General features: G+C 29.8%; 2 protein-coding genes and 2 long non-coding RNA genes across 9 annotated transcripts in view; 1 reads left to right on the forward strand and 3 right to left on the reverse strand.

Annotated features, from left to right (window-relative positions):
• LOC7481775 (BTB/POZ domain and ankyrin repeat-containing protein NPR1) overlaps positions 1-15,241 on the forward strand; it is a 124,177-nt gene that overhangs the window by 64,172 nt on the left and 44,764 nt on the right. The window lies entirely within an intron of this gene.
• LOC7457620 (uncharacterized) overlaps positions 1-15,241 on the reverse strand; it is a 48,366-nt gene that overhangs the window by 11,100 nt on the left and 22,025 nt on the right. The gene's annotated exons all lie outside the window — the stretch shown is intronic.
• On the reverse strand, positions 5,141-6,863 carry LOC127904346 (uncharacterized). The gene is made up of 3 exons (XR_008057407.1): positions 6,782-6,863; positions 6,110-6,166; positions 5,141-5,308 (listed from the first exon to the last, which is right to left on the reverse strand). It is a non-coding gene; the product is annotated as an uncharacterized LOC127904346 (long non-coding RNA).
• LOC112324255 (uncharacterized) lies at positions 10,236-12,179 on the reverse strand. 2 transcript variants are annotated; one of them, XR_008057404.1, is made up of 3 exons: positions 11,316-12,179; positions 10,957-11,011; positions 10,236-10,848 (listed from the first exon to the last, which is right to left on the reverse strand). It is a non-coding gene; the product is annotated as an uncharacterized LOC112324255 (long non-coding RNA). The 2 variants fall into 2 exon arrangements; XR_008057403.1 differs by having other exon boundaries at positions 10,957-11,049.

Raw genomic sequence — 15,241 nt, forward strand, 5'->3', positions numbered from 1 at the left:
AACTAACCTAAAATATAAAATAATATAAATAATGTGAAAAAAATATCAAACCACATCAATCCATCTAATTTTTCCTTTTTGCTACTCTTTGTTTTGTTTATTCTTTAGCCTTCATCTTATTTACTATTTGTTTTTGTATTTGATTGTATTTGACTTAAAAAAATATTAAATTAATAATTTTTTAGTGTTTTTTTAATTAATTTGATATATTAATATTAAACATAAAAACATATTTTAATATATTCTTAAATAAAAAATAATTTTAAAAAATACTTAATAATAAATTGCTAGCTACCGTTTTTTTTGCTTAATTTAATCTGTATATCATTTTATATTAAAATAGGAAGAAGAAGAAGAAGAAGAATAAAAAGGAAGGTACTAATTTAATGCATGGTCTTTTCCTTTTTTTTTCTTTTCCTTTCCTTGATATGACACATTCTGCAGTAATTTATATTTGTTGATACCTTACCCAAAAATACTGCCAGTGAAAGTAGTCGGGTAACAATTTATAGCATGTTCAGATTATAATAATAATTATTTTTTATTTAAAATAATATTTTTTTATTTTTTAAAATTTATTTTGATATAACACATTAAAATAATCTAAAATTATTAAAAAAATATTAATTTAAAATAATATATATATATATATGAAAATACTTTTACAACATAAAAACCAATTGGCACTTAATAAAGTGATTTTTTTTATATATAAAATTTCATCCAATACTAATGATTACTTAGCATGGCCAATGGTAGGGGTTAAAAAAAATTGAAAAAATCAATTAAATTGAAAAAATAAAAATAATTAATTGAAAAAAATAAGTCGAGAAAAACAATATCAAATTAACCAATTAAAAAACTAAAAAAAACCTAATAAGATTCGGTTTTAGTTTCAAAATTTTAAAACTTAATGAACATGACCGGACCCAAAGGCTAATTAGGGGATGATAGTCTACCGACCAGCTTGAACAATTCAAAACAAAAGTAAATTATAAATACAATTAAACACAATCACTAACAGTAACAAAACAAATATTGACTCTGTAAGAAGATGGTCATCAATGCAAAATGAAGCCCAACACTGTTGCTAGTAGGAATTTATTTAAGTTAATTCACTTAAATAATTATATATGGACACAACATGAAAAATAGTATTACTCTTTATTCCATGCTTACATTGATCTCATTATTTAAGTTAATCTCTTGATCATCAATTTGTGCTTGCAAACTTCTTGCAAGTGAATCAATTCATTGCTGTGGAGTTGATGCTGTTAAAGAAGATCTTAATTGCTCAAGCTCTTGCTTTGTATTTGCTATAATTTTTTAAAGTTCTTTCAACTCCTTCAAAATAGCCGTCATGAGTAATTAATAATTAATTAATTAATTAATGTCAATTATTTTTATTTAAAAATTAAAATTAAGAGTCTCATAAATTTTAATTTTATTTCTCGTTTCAATAAATATAGAGTTATTTTGACTAATTTCTTGATATTAATTGATTAAAACTTGATATCTAATTAAGTAAGTAAGGGGATATTTGAAAGTATTAAAGTGGTTACTTTTAAAAAATAGAAGCGTCTAGAGGTAAAATACACGTAAGGGGATATTTGGAGAGCAAAAGGAAGCGTGGCTTTCATGATTAAAGTATTAAGCAGGAAGTTTGGAGAGCAAAAGGAAGCGTGGCTTTCATGATTAAAGTATTAAGCAGGAAGTTTTGAGAGCAAAAGCTTTCATGCTCCCCACACAAGCTTCTTCTACCCTCTTCTTTTGGGCTTTTCCTTGTCTTTGTCACTCAATATCCGAATTAAGAGTAAATCAGGGACACTTTGGTGCCTATAGTTTTTTATTTTCCTTTTAAGTTCAGAATTCTGACGAAGATTACAGTTTTGTCCAAATTCACTACTGGACAATTTGCTGTTTTCTTCTTCTTCTTCTGAATTATTTTCACTTTAAATAAAAGTGTTTAATGAACATCTATAAATCATATCAAAACATTTTAATTGATTATGGATTACGAATGACACATGAACTGTTGCATTGTTTAACTTCAATTCCATTTAGGAAAACAATGATAAAATAAAAGGTTTAAGATTATAAATTAAATTATGAAAAAGAACGCCACCCAGCCCACTTTCTTAGGTTTTATTTTTATTTTTTATTTTTTTATTTTTTTATTTTATTTTTTAATATTAAGTTTTTATTATTTTTAATATTTTTATTAATTTTATCATTCAGTATTTAATTAATTTTAATTAGTTTTAATGATTTATTTTGATTCTATAGTATTATAGAGGTCTCAAATAAATATCTTATCATTTGATGGACATCTAATTTTATAAAGATCTATTTTTGTTATCATATAATTAAGTTATTTTTTTATTATAAAAAATTATTAAATACAATAGAGTCTATGATTAAAGTTACATGTTAGGCAGATTAAGCTGTGAAGCTTAAGTTAATCCAATATTTCTTCATCTTAATATTGTTTTTTAAAAAAATGCTAACTCAATTTTATTTTAAAGTCAAATCCAATATTTTTTTTAAAAAAAAATATTAACTCAATCAGGTTATGTTAGATTAACACAACATGTTTTAATTTTTTTATATTAAAAAAACTAATATCATAGCATCTATTAATAACTTAACGTTTTAGCGCCATTAAACCCACATTCAAAGAAACAACAAAAAGGGGTAATTAGTTCTCCATATTCCTTTTGAGAGATTCTATGCAAAATTGGCAAAAAAGAAAAGAAAAGAAATTGTTCATTTTTAGAACCAACTATGAAATTAATAAATTATTAATCTAAGTCTTCAACAGATGATTCAACACATGTAAATAATGAATAAAAATGATTTGCTCATGTTATCCGATGATAAATTTAGCGATTTGCACGTCCTAATTTGTTTTAGTTAACTAACTTAAATAGTTATGGACACAACTTAACAAAAAGCTTATACTCTTATTTCAATGATCATCCCTTTGTGTTGGCGAACCTCCTCGTAGAGCGTTAATTCTCTATGCTTAAGCTTTTGTTCTTTAGCTGCCACCATCTTTTTAAGTTCTTCCACCTCTACCTTCAAAATAGCCGCAATTTATTCTTATTTAAAAATCAAAATTAGAAGTCTTTTGAATTTCAATTTCATTCCTCACTCCAAAATATAAATATATAGAGAGACTAATTGCCTGATATTAATTGATTAAAGTTTGCTAGTAAATTAAGTACACTAATGTTGTTTTATTTGCTTGTTGTTCTATGTATGTAAATTAAGTGCAACATTGTTTAAATAAAAGGACATGTAGTGTAAGAACTCTGCAACACTAGATGAAGAAGATGTACATATGGACTTTCTGAAAATAAAACAACAAGATATGAATATGGCATCAATAATTTCTTAAATAATCAAATAATGAACTCCATTGAAATTAATAACCTGTTTTTTTAAAAAAATTATTGTTTATTTAACTATATGATAACAAAAATAAATAATAGCAAAATTAATCGTCAAATCAATATTGAGAATTTTTTTTAAGATTATAATAACCTTATAGAAAACAAAACAAAATAAATTATGAAATTCAATTTTCAATCAGTCCAATATTAAACGATAAAATAAAAAAAAAATTATAAGAAAAAAAAAACTCATCATACTTGTCAACAAACCCATGAACTTTCTAAAATTTAATAACATATTGTTTTCCAAAACTATTTTTTTTAACTATATAATAAAAAAAATAGACAATCACATAATCAAGTTTAATTAGAGAAAAAAAAGTACCCTGCTAAACCCACAAGCCAACAATCAGGGTTACCTTGTAAAACTCGCAAGTCGAGTCATTGACTCCATAAAATTTATTAACCTAGTTTTTTAAAATTATTTTTTATTTAACTAAACTTTTTAAAAAATAGATCATACTGCGATGCTAGAATATTGTTTTAATACCAATCCGATACTGAGATATTTTTTTGATATTGTAATAACCATATAAAAGACAAATTAAAATAAATTATCAACTCTAAACCCCATAAACATATCATATAAGAACTAAAAAAAATCAATAACCAAAGAAAAAAAGAAGTTAAAATACAAAGAAAATAAAACAACACTAGTTATTGATATTTTTTGTTCTTATATGATATGTTTATGGGTTTTAGAGTTGATAATTTATTTTAACTGAAAAAATATCAATAATTTATCGATTTATATATATCCAACATAATTGTATAGTTTTGTATTGTTTTCCTAGTATCATTCAAGATTGATTTTATGAGATACATGTAAGGCATTTTAATTTTTTTGAAAAAATTAAGTATGGAGGGTTGAAGATTAGCTTAGATAAATGTGAAGGTTACTTTAGAATTTATAAGCAATCATGGAGGGAGAGGTAGACCTTTAGTGCCATCCCCAAGCAAGATGTTTGTAATGGTGATTTATCAGTCACACAACTTGGTTTAAAATGAAAAACTTATTTATTGAGGCTTAAAATCAACATTGAATGACATATATGATGCTCAAAAATATTATTTGATAAATATTATTTTTATCTTTATAGATTAATTAACATTTTCTTCTAATCCTATAGTTTAAACTTTTCCAGTACTATCCCTCTAGTTTCTAAAATTAGCAATGTTAACTTGGCCACTAAAAAGCTTACCTTACATTTGGTTTTTGAGTTTTTCTTTTTTGGGAATGTTTTTAAGTGTTTTCTTAACATATTTGAGAGGAAGCGAAAGAGATTTGTCAACAAGATATAATTTTTTTTTAATCAAACTCCTGATCCTTTCTTTTCATTCCTGTTTTTGAATTTGAATACTCACATATTTTTTAAAAAAACTTGATTAATCATACTTTAAATTTAATCATTGATTTTAAATTTAATGATATGAATTAAATGAGAGAAATAAAATAATAAGTTTTTTTTCCCACATGAAATGGTTATCATCCAGGTGTCATGCTTTAAATTCAATAAAAATGATAGTAAAGTTTTTTTAAAAACTTCTTTTCCATGATATTAAAAAAAAAGACAGTTTGTAATTACTTTCAGAAAAAAAATTTGTATAATTGTTGCCTCATGATCGAAGAACTTGACAAATCCTTCATCCATTGTTGTAAAACAAATACTTGTGTTGTGCTGTGCTGTGCTGTATAAAAATAAAAAAGATAAGTGGCCCTATAAATAATTGATTCTGCACTGCTCCATTATGCAATTTACTCGAGGAAAAGGACAGCGAGGAAGGAAATCGGTATCGTACCTCCATTATCCAATCTCTTGAATTAACGCCAGGAGATGTTCTTCATCCACCTCCTTCAAAAATAAATAAATAAAATTGCGGTGAAACATCATTCAGTTTGTTATCATCAGAAATTCAAGTAGTATCAGTGAAAAAAAACCAAATATCTAATTAATTATTTATTTCATAGTTTTTCTGATGGAATATTTAAGAGTGCGATAACGGTTATTTTTTAAAGTATTTTTTAACTAAAAAGTGCATCAAAACATCTTTTTTATTTTTTAAAAATTATTTTTGATATTAATACATCAAAATGATCTGAAAGCATAAAAAAATATTAACTTGAAGTAAAAATAATTTTAAATTTTTTTAAGAATGTTTTTGAAACACAAAAACAAATAAGCCCTTAGGGAATGTTTGAGAGCGTGTTTATAATTGCTTTTTAAAGTGTTTTCCGCTTGGAAATGTATCAAAATAATATTTTTTTTATATTTTTTAAATTATTTTTGATATTAGTATATTAAAATAATTTAAAAATAACAAAAAATATTAATTTTTAAAAAAATATTTTTAAAATATAAAAATAAACAGGATATAATATCAATATTAACCACATTTGTTAACAATCTACCCAATAATTATATGTGGTAATAAGAAAACTGTGGTATTGTATGTATGCGCTAAGATAAGAGCCTTTTTATTAGTGTATTAATAGTTGATTTTTAAAGTAATTTTTATTTAAAAATATATTAAAAAAATTAAAAAAATTATTTTTAATATCAATAAATTATAAATAATAAATTTATTAAATCATATTACATTATACAATCTAGCTGAGGAGAAAAGAGCGGGAACCAGGAAATCGGGTAGCGTACCTCATCAGGACCTGACAGTGACGTGTCTGCAGGTTTAGCCAAATATCTGTATAAGGCCTGGCAATATTGAGATTCCGGTGAGACGTCATTCAATTTGTTGGCAGAAATTCAAGTAATCATCGATTAACATATCAAAAGTAAATATCTAATATTAACAATTTATTTCATAGTTTTTTTTTTTTCGACACAAAGGTATCAGTATTGACCGGACTCATTAATAAATAGTCTGAGGATCATACATGGTAAGAAAACTCCACTAAAAAATAAAAATAAAAGTCTTGTATATATTTACATATATAAATAATTTAATATATATATTTATAATTTTATCAATATATATCAAACATATTTTGTATAGTCTTATATTTTCTAATATTGATTTTGTGAGATACTTGTAAGTATTTTAATTTTTTTTGGACAATTTACTATAATTTTATCAATATATTCAAACTTTTTTTTCCAGGATCTCTCGCTAATAATAATAATAATAATAATAATAATAATAATAATAATAATAATAATAAAATCCAATTACTCTTGTGAAAAAATTGTTGCCGATCATTCATGTATTTTTGTAAAATAGAGACTTGTACTGTGCATAAGTAGAGAGACTGTTCTGTTATACAATCTACTTGTGAAAAGAGATGGTGAGAGAGGAAATTGGTATCGTACCTTGACGGGTCTTGATATTGGCATGTCTACAGTAACTTTCGCATACCTTTCTACGGCCAACTGATATTTTCGACTCTCATCCTTTTTAAGAAAGAATTGCAAAATTCAAGAAGTCATCAATTAACAAAAACAAATATCTAATATTAATCATTTATTCCATAGTTTTCTTAGACACAGAGGCATCAATATTGACCACACTTATTAATAATATGAGAATAATATATAGTAATGAATTGAGCTATGATATCATAAGATAAAACTTTGATATTGTGCCTATTCACTGAAAAAGAAAAATTTGCACTTTATTTTTTTTAAGCTTGTTTCTTTTTTTTTTGTTTTAAAAATATTTTTGAAAAAAACTGAAAATTTTTTAAGGTGTTGATATTAAAATAAATTTTTAAAAATAAAAAAATATATTATTTTAATATATAAAAAAACACTTTAAAAATAAATAAAAAACAAGCTATTACACAGTAATAAAAAAAATAAATTTTTTTTCCAATTAAAAGCAGACTATTCATGTCAGAAACAGAGAATTCATATGAATTTTGTTTCTCACGACAACTCGAGGTTTGTTAAGGAGGGAGTACAACTGTACAACCTTTTAAAAATCATCCAACCATTTTAAGTTAAAAGCAATTCATTGATAAAATGAAGAACAAGAAATGTAGTCCACATCCAGCAACTCACTTGAGAGAGATTTTTGGAATACTTACCGATGAAAAAAACTCCAATACACTAACTTCGTCACCGTCAAATCCTTTAAACTCGTACTGTTCGCTCAAACCAAGATGTTGCATGAGAAGGAAGACATGAGTGAGTAACTCTCCACCTCTTCTCAGTTCATGAGTATGTTCTTTCCATGGACAAAGAGCTGCTGCATAAGCAAGCATTTCTATCCAAACTTCCTTTATCATCACCCATCGCTTCTCATGTTCCAATGACTGGAATTGCCTGGCGAGCTTTTCCGCACCACTTACCACTGAATTGGATGTTTTCCAGAGACTTTGAAACGTTGTATCATCAAGAGATAATTCGGAACGCAAAATTCCATCAACAACACCCTTCTTCGCCTCATCGCCTCTTGTTTTGTGCGGATTTAGACGCTGCAAGTCTTGCAAAGTTCCTAGATATTCCTCGTCCCCGAATCCTTTAGAGAGCATATTTGGTCTTATCACCAAAAGATACATCATGTATTCAGATAAGCATTTGCTTGTTTCATATTCTGTGGAGACATTACTTCTATTTTTATCACCAAGATAACAAATCTCTGTTGCGATATGCCAGAGAAGAATGCTCCAACTGAATTCTACTTCAGTCGTGCACCACTTGGAGGACTGTAACAGTCCCTCTCTTTCTAGCACACCATCTCCCCTCTGACCAATTACTTTACTTCTGAGATTTTTATCAATAAAACAAAAATCTTCCTTCATCATCTCAGCTTTCTTTCGAAGATGTCCGAAAATAAAACGTTGTAGACCAACATTAAAATCTACCCGATGCACAAACATCTGCATCGTCTTTTCATTGATTATCAGCGATCTCAAACATCCAAGTGGCATGTTTTTAATGGAAGAGCTTATCCGGTCATGCTGTGCTATGGATCTCGACCACCTCTTGCTTCTAGTTAACTTCCTTATCAGAGAATAAATAGCACTATTCAGGGCATTCCATCCTTCATCTTCCAACCAAATCATTGTCCAGTCAGAGAAAACAAGGCATAAAAAAGCATAAAACTCGAGAAAAACAGCGGCCGCAAACAATAAATACGTGATTGTAATGTCGATAGTTGAGTAGGCATGCTTGTCAATCAGGACTTGGAAGGTAATAAACGCAGTAAAAGTGAGCAGAAAGCTTATAGAACGAAGACTGATTCCGGCACGAGAGTAAATCAGTGGCGCTTTAGTGTAAAGCATATCATATATTAATCCAAGCTCAATCTCTACCACCTTGAAGGCGCCTTCTGCTGAATTTTTGGAAATCAGCACCTGGCTTTTTATTAGTGCAGGAATGCCGGGGACAAGATCCTGAATCATAAACATGGATATATCCAAAAAAGTATAAGCTTGAAGAAGATAATTTCCCTCGAGAGCTTGATGACGTGTTTTTGTTAATGCCATTAATGGATAAAGAGGCCGAAACTTTGAGAGAATAGACTTTTTCAAGACCTCAGAGCTTGAAGACCAGAGCACCCAAGTCCTCTCTGCGTACTTTACAATGCCAACAATGAACATTGGGATTGCTAAGAATGTGAGGATACCGCTACCCCAAGACCTTGAGAAGACATAAAAAGCCACTCCGACTTGGACTGCAAGACCAAGTAAATGCCTTAACCACAACTCGTTATCTTCAATCGAGTATGCAGTGATTGTGTCCGGGCCACCAAGGTGCAGGAGTAGAAAAGGTGCCCAAAATGCCTGGATGGAATTGTTTGCTTTCTCTGAATTGTCACCTGATGAATCTCCTTGGCTCCTGGCTAGATAACCCAGTGCAAAAGTTGCCACCGAGTCTGCTGATAGGTATGCAGACCAAACGAGAATCCTGATCCAGATTCTGCCACTGGTCTTTCGCCGAGGACCAAATATGATGAGGATGGTTTGTAGCAAGAGACTAAGCAAAACCATTCCTCGAATCTTCCAATTGTCCCATAAATTTAAGACTTCTTCAGGCAATTTTTTAAGCATTGTTATCTTTTCCTCAACAGTGGAAACTAGTTCTCTCGATGAACCCTTGAAAAAAACTATTTTGTAAGATGAAAAAGTAAATGTGGATATCTTTGAAAGAATCTCGTAAATGAATAGCGAAAAGACTCTTATGAGAAAAGAATTCTGCAGTAGATTTTAGGTAAGGTATCATAAAATAGGAGTTGCTGCATATTGTTGTTGCAGCATGCAAAGAAAAAGGTATGGGATGCATTACAAATTAATACAAGAACAAGAATTTAGTACTTGGCTTGGGTACGAAGCAATGAAGAGATGCTAAATAGTAATAAAGAGATGCTGCTTGTATAAAGAGACTTTAGATGGCTTGGCTTGGAGGAATTCTTTTCTTTTCTTGATAGACAATAGACATAACACTTGAAGAAGGAATTCTGAATATCAATATGATGTTTGAGCACTGAAATCCCCGGCCCAAGGTTTGAATATGAGACTACCATTTACTGCTAATCAGTTTCTGCCTTGCATTAGTGGAATTTTGCATCTTAACCTAATCAACGACAGTCATGCTCTCAATGAATAAAACAATGAGTTTATCCAATATCTTTTCATTCTCAGGAGATTCTAGCTAGATAGGCAAAGGCTTTGCTGCTTTGCACATTTTCAGCGGGCGAGTGAAAATATTCTTATGAGAAATTACTTCTGCAGTGGATTGTATTTGGGGTATCAAAAAAAAGAATCGCTGCATAATGCTGTTACAAGCAAAAAGAAGGGATGGGTTGCAATGCCATAAAATAGATAGATGCAACTTCCAAGATGTATTGCCTATAATTCTAAAGCTCCGGCAATCAGCTTTCGCAAATCAACACATGTGAGTAAAAATCTTAAAATTAGGTTGCTTTGATACAGAGGAAGCAAGAGATGCTAAATATTAAAGAGGTATTCAGCTTGCAAGGAATAAAAGATTTAAATTAGTTTTTTTTTATTTTCTCGGTGGACAGAGTTTGGTTTCCTTTTTTTGAACTCTTAAAGGGGCATTGGGGTTGGGCACAAAACAAAGAATAGATGCTAGATAATAAAGAACGCAGATTGCAAGGATGAAGAAACTTTAAATTAATTGCATCTTCTTTTCTTCATACACAGAGTTCGCATTCTGTTTTAGAGAAGGAACACTGAACATCAATGCAGTGAGTAGTATCTTTTGACTTCATTTCTGGGAATATGATGTTTGAGCACTGAACTCCCGAAAGGTTTGAATCTGTAGCTCACAGTTACCCTTGGATTGGTGTATTATCAATACTGCAACCTCAAAACAGAGAAAATGTACCTGATGATGTGTAAGACTACTCTCGAACTTCAATGCGACTACTAGCAATTCAAACCAGAAAACTACTGCGGGATATGAAGCCCCTGATACATGGACAATGGAATCTGGTTCAATCATCAATAGTATTTCGTAAAAACATTTTCAAAACTATTCAACTCAATAGGCACATTGAAAATTTTGCAAGGACCCACCTGGTGAGGTGTAAGACTCCATCAATACTGGCTTGTATAACTCGGAATCCTTTGCCTGTACCATGTTAGAAGGCAACTCAAGAAAAGATGTTCCTGATTAAAATTCTGCGTTAAAAAGATTTCAAGAAGAGCTTCATGCCTGTTATAGCATCAATGCAAGGACAATGGTACCAAATCAATAATTATAATGAGAGTGATGAGCATTGTAAGGTGGCTTGATAGACACATCAAATGTCATGGAAACTTAATTGCATGAATACGATGAAGTACGCTTTGAAATTGAAACAAGAATCATAGTTATATATTTATCTACTACATATCTATCCAGATGTATAGCAGATCAGAACAAGGCAGCTTACCTTGTCCAGTTGAATAAACGGATTGACATGTGAAGCATCAGAGGAGGCTGGCTTTTCTTACGTTAATGGATTGTCATTTTAAGCTCTGCTTCTTGGCACCTCTCCTGTCTAGAGCCTCCCATCCTGGATCTGATAATTTTTCCAGGAAAAACCTGTGTGTGAGAGGAGAGCTGCTTGAGATGCAGCCATTCCAAAGAAGGTAAAAAGAAAAAATCAAGTGTTTGAAAACATTGAGCAAGTTTGTCCGAGCATTACTGCTCTGGGCAGCCAGAAAATTAGAAAATAATTTTTTTTAATATTTTAATATGCTATTATCAAAAATAAATTTTAAAAATAAAAAAATATTATTTTAATATAATAAAAAATATTTTAAAAAACTATAAAAACATAGAATTAATTATTTTTAGAAACTATATGTTATTGTTCTAATTATTTTTCAGGTTGAATAAAACTTCTAACAAATTAGATTTTTATAGAAAAGAAAAGGTTCTTTATATATATAAAAATAAAAATAGATATTAAATTTTTATTTTAATCATAAAGTTAATAAAATTTTCAAAATAAATACAAGTAATCTGAATGTATGAATTTAAATTTAAATAATTATATAGAATTATATAAGTTTTTAATTGATATCAATTTTGATCGATAGCTCATGATAGCTTGAGAACATAAAAAAACAGCGTTCAACGCCTCTCAAGATTATTTTTTAGGAAAAAAAAAAAACCCTTCATTCAAAAAGAAAAATCCCTTCTCTTCCCCTCATCTTTCGTGCTCAATCACCCTGAAAACAAAAGCACTGCCACCACAATTCTGAAGCCTCGGCACCACGACCAGCGTTAAAACCCACCAAAAATAGTGGCAATAAGAGGTGCAGATGGAGGAAGACAGTGAACAACCACTGCCGTTACCCGCATCAGATCACCGTCATGAAGACTACCTCCCTCAGTGATCGATTAAATGCGATTTGGTTTCATCAAATTTGGGTTTCTTTTGATTTATGGGAGGTTCTTGAGATGGGTTTGTGGTGGATAAGTGGATTTGAAGGAATCGGGAGAGGGAGAGAGAGTATTTAAAGATTGTTTTAGGATTTCAAGCTTGAAGCCTTGAAGATTTAAGTCAAAGACCTGAATCTTAGGCTTTCTTACTTCATTAAAAACACTTTAGAAAAAGTATGGTGTGGCCCACGATGGGCGGACCATCATTAAAATTAAAATTACGGCACTTGAGGGTCTAGCTGTTGTGGTCAATAGTGTGACTTGTTTCGTTCCCGTCCCGGGTTCGATCCTCTATATGCACGTCTGTCATCCCCGCGGTACCTTACCTGCTCCTGGGCTTGCAGGGTGTCCAGTGAGCCGTGGAGAATAATCGTGGTGCGCGTAAGCTGGCCCGGACATCCCACGTAAATAATAATAAAAAAAATTAGAATCACGAGATTAAATTTATAAAAAAATCAATACAAAATGAGCCCTTAAAGCCAAACGCAGCGTTTTATTTCTGTATTTTAAAAAATTTTAAATTTTTTTATTTTTTTATTAACTTTAAATTAATATATTTTTTGATTTTTTTAAATTATTTTAATGTGCTGATCTTAAAAATAATTTTTAAAAAATAAAAAAAATATCTTTAGCATGTATTTTAACACAAAAAATTATTTAAAAAATAATTAGAAACACACTATCAAATAAGCTTGAAAAATTCTAAGCTAAACTGAGCAAAAAAGAAAAAAGAAAAAAGAATTCTCATTTTCAGAGAAGCAATTATGATATTAATAAATTAGTATTTTTATTCTTCAATTGATAAACACAAATGTTTTGCTCATGTTTTTTCTGACTATATACGGATACAACATAGTACTCTTATTTGAAGACTAAACTCATCTTATTATTTGATAAAGATTGAATAATCCCATGCTATGGAGTTGATGCAACTAAAAAAGACCTCAACTACTCAAGCTCTCGCTCTTTACGCTCAAGCTCTTCGTCTTTATATGCTACCATCCTTTTCATTTCTTTCACCTCCTTCAAAATAGTTGTAATTTTGGAACTCAGCATGAATAATTGGCAGATTTTTTTATTAATCTACGCAACTTTTTCTTATTCAAAAAATAGAAATGAGGAGTCTTATGAATTTCAAGTTAATTTCAAGGTAATTTCACTAATTTCCTATTGTTAATCAATCAACGTTTCCTAGTAAATTAATTGACCATTTAAAAGGTGGTCCAGTTGTAAAAACTTGAAACTAAATGATTTGTTTCTTCTATGATCTCAGGTTTGAATCTTGTGGTTACTCATATGATGACCACTGGAGGCTTACATTGTCGTTAACTTTAGGACCCGTGGGATTAATCGATGTATACGCAAGCTGACCCGGACACCTATATTAATAATAAAAAAAAAGTACACAAATTAAGTGCAAACTTTGTGTGGTGTAAAAATTCGGCAACACAACATGAATATGGCTTTAAAAATTAAGTATTTTAGCCATGTAACTTGGTTTAAAATCAAATAATTTTTTATGATAAAAGATTAAAATAAAAAAATTTCAATTAAAAAAATAAATAACAATAAAAATAAAATCAAAATTAGTATAAAAATAAAATAAAATTAAAATCTAGAAGAGAAATTAAAAAAATCAAAATAAAATATATAGCAATGAAAAGATCAATAACTAAATTTAATATAATTAATAAATAACAAGATATTTGTGAAATTTTCACAACTTCTAAAAAATATTTTCTATTTAAAATAAAAAAATACTTTACTGAAAACCAAACTAAATTTTTTTTTTTAACTATGAATTATTTTTCAAACAAACTTTTCTAACAATAAACATAAAAAAGTTTGATTCTATAGCCATAGAATCCAAACAGTAAAAAGGATAGCGAGAAAGGAAATTGGCATCATACCTCATTGGAACTTGACATGTCTGCATTACCTCTCAGATATCTATCAATGGCCCCACGATATTCTTCTTCCTCCTTTATATTTTTTTTTGTTGAAAATTGCGGTGAAACATCATTCAGATTGTTGTCAAGAATTAAAGTAGTCATCAGTTAACATAATCAAATATCTAATATTCATAATTTAGTCCATAGTTTTCTTAGACAAACAGATCAATAAATGGTAATCGATGGAGATAATGTACTTGAGAAAGATTTTTGGTAGACTTACCCATGGCAATACCAGATCATGACCACGTATGTAATCATTTAATGAATTGTATAGTCTTTGAATGAATTGTATTCAAGATGTAGCATAAGAAAGCAGACATGGGTGAGCAGTTCTCCACCTCTTCTCAGTTGTTGAGCGTGTTCTTTCCATGGACAATGAGCTGCTGCATAAGCAAGAATTTCCATCCAAACTTCTTCGATTATCTCCCATCGCTTCTTAAATCCCAGCAAACGCAATTGCTTGGCGAGCCTATCCCCACCAGCTACTGCTGACTTGGTTTCTTTCCAGCGAAATTGAAACCGTATATCATCAATAACATATGATTCATAGTAGAACAGAATTGCATCTACAACTTCCTCCCTGCTTGTCGCCGGGCTTTTAGTGGGAGCTTCCTCCTTACTTATGATGCTATCCAAGTCTCGCAAGGAATGTAGATATCCCTCATCACCGATTCCTTGGGATAGCGTATCTGGTCTCATCACCAAAAAATACATCATGTATTCAGATAGACATCTGCTTGTTTTATATTCTGAGGAGACATTGTTTGCATCTTTATCAACACAGTAACAGATCTCTGTTGCGAGATGCCAGACAAGAATGCTTCGACTGAATTCCACTTCAGTTGTGCTCCACTTCAAGTCCTGTAACAGTCCCTCTCTTTCCAGCACACCATCTCCTCTCTGACCAATTATTTTTCTTCTGAAATTCTTATCAATGAAATTGAAATCTTCCTTAATCTTCAGAGAGTTCTTT

The sequence above is a fragment of the Populus trichocarpa genome, chromosome 15 (assembly GCF_000002775.5).
Source record: "Populus trichocarpa isolate Nisqually-1 chromosome 15, P.trichocarpa_v4.1, whole genome shotgun sequence".
Lineage (NCBI taxonomy): Eukaryota > Viridiplantae > Streptophyta > Magnoliopsida > Malpighiales > Salicaceae > Populus > Populus trichocarpa.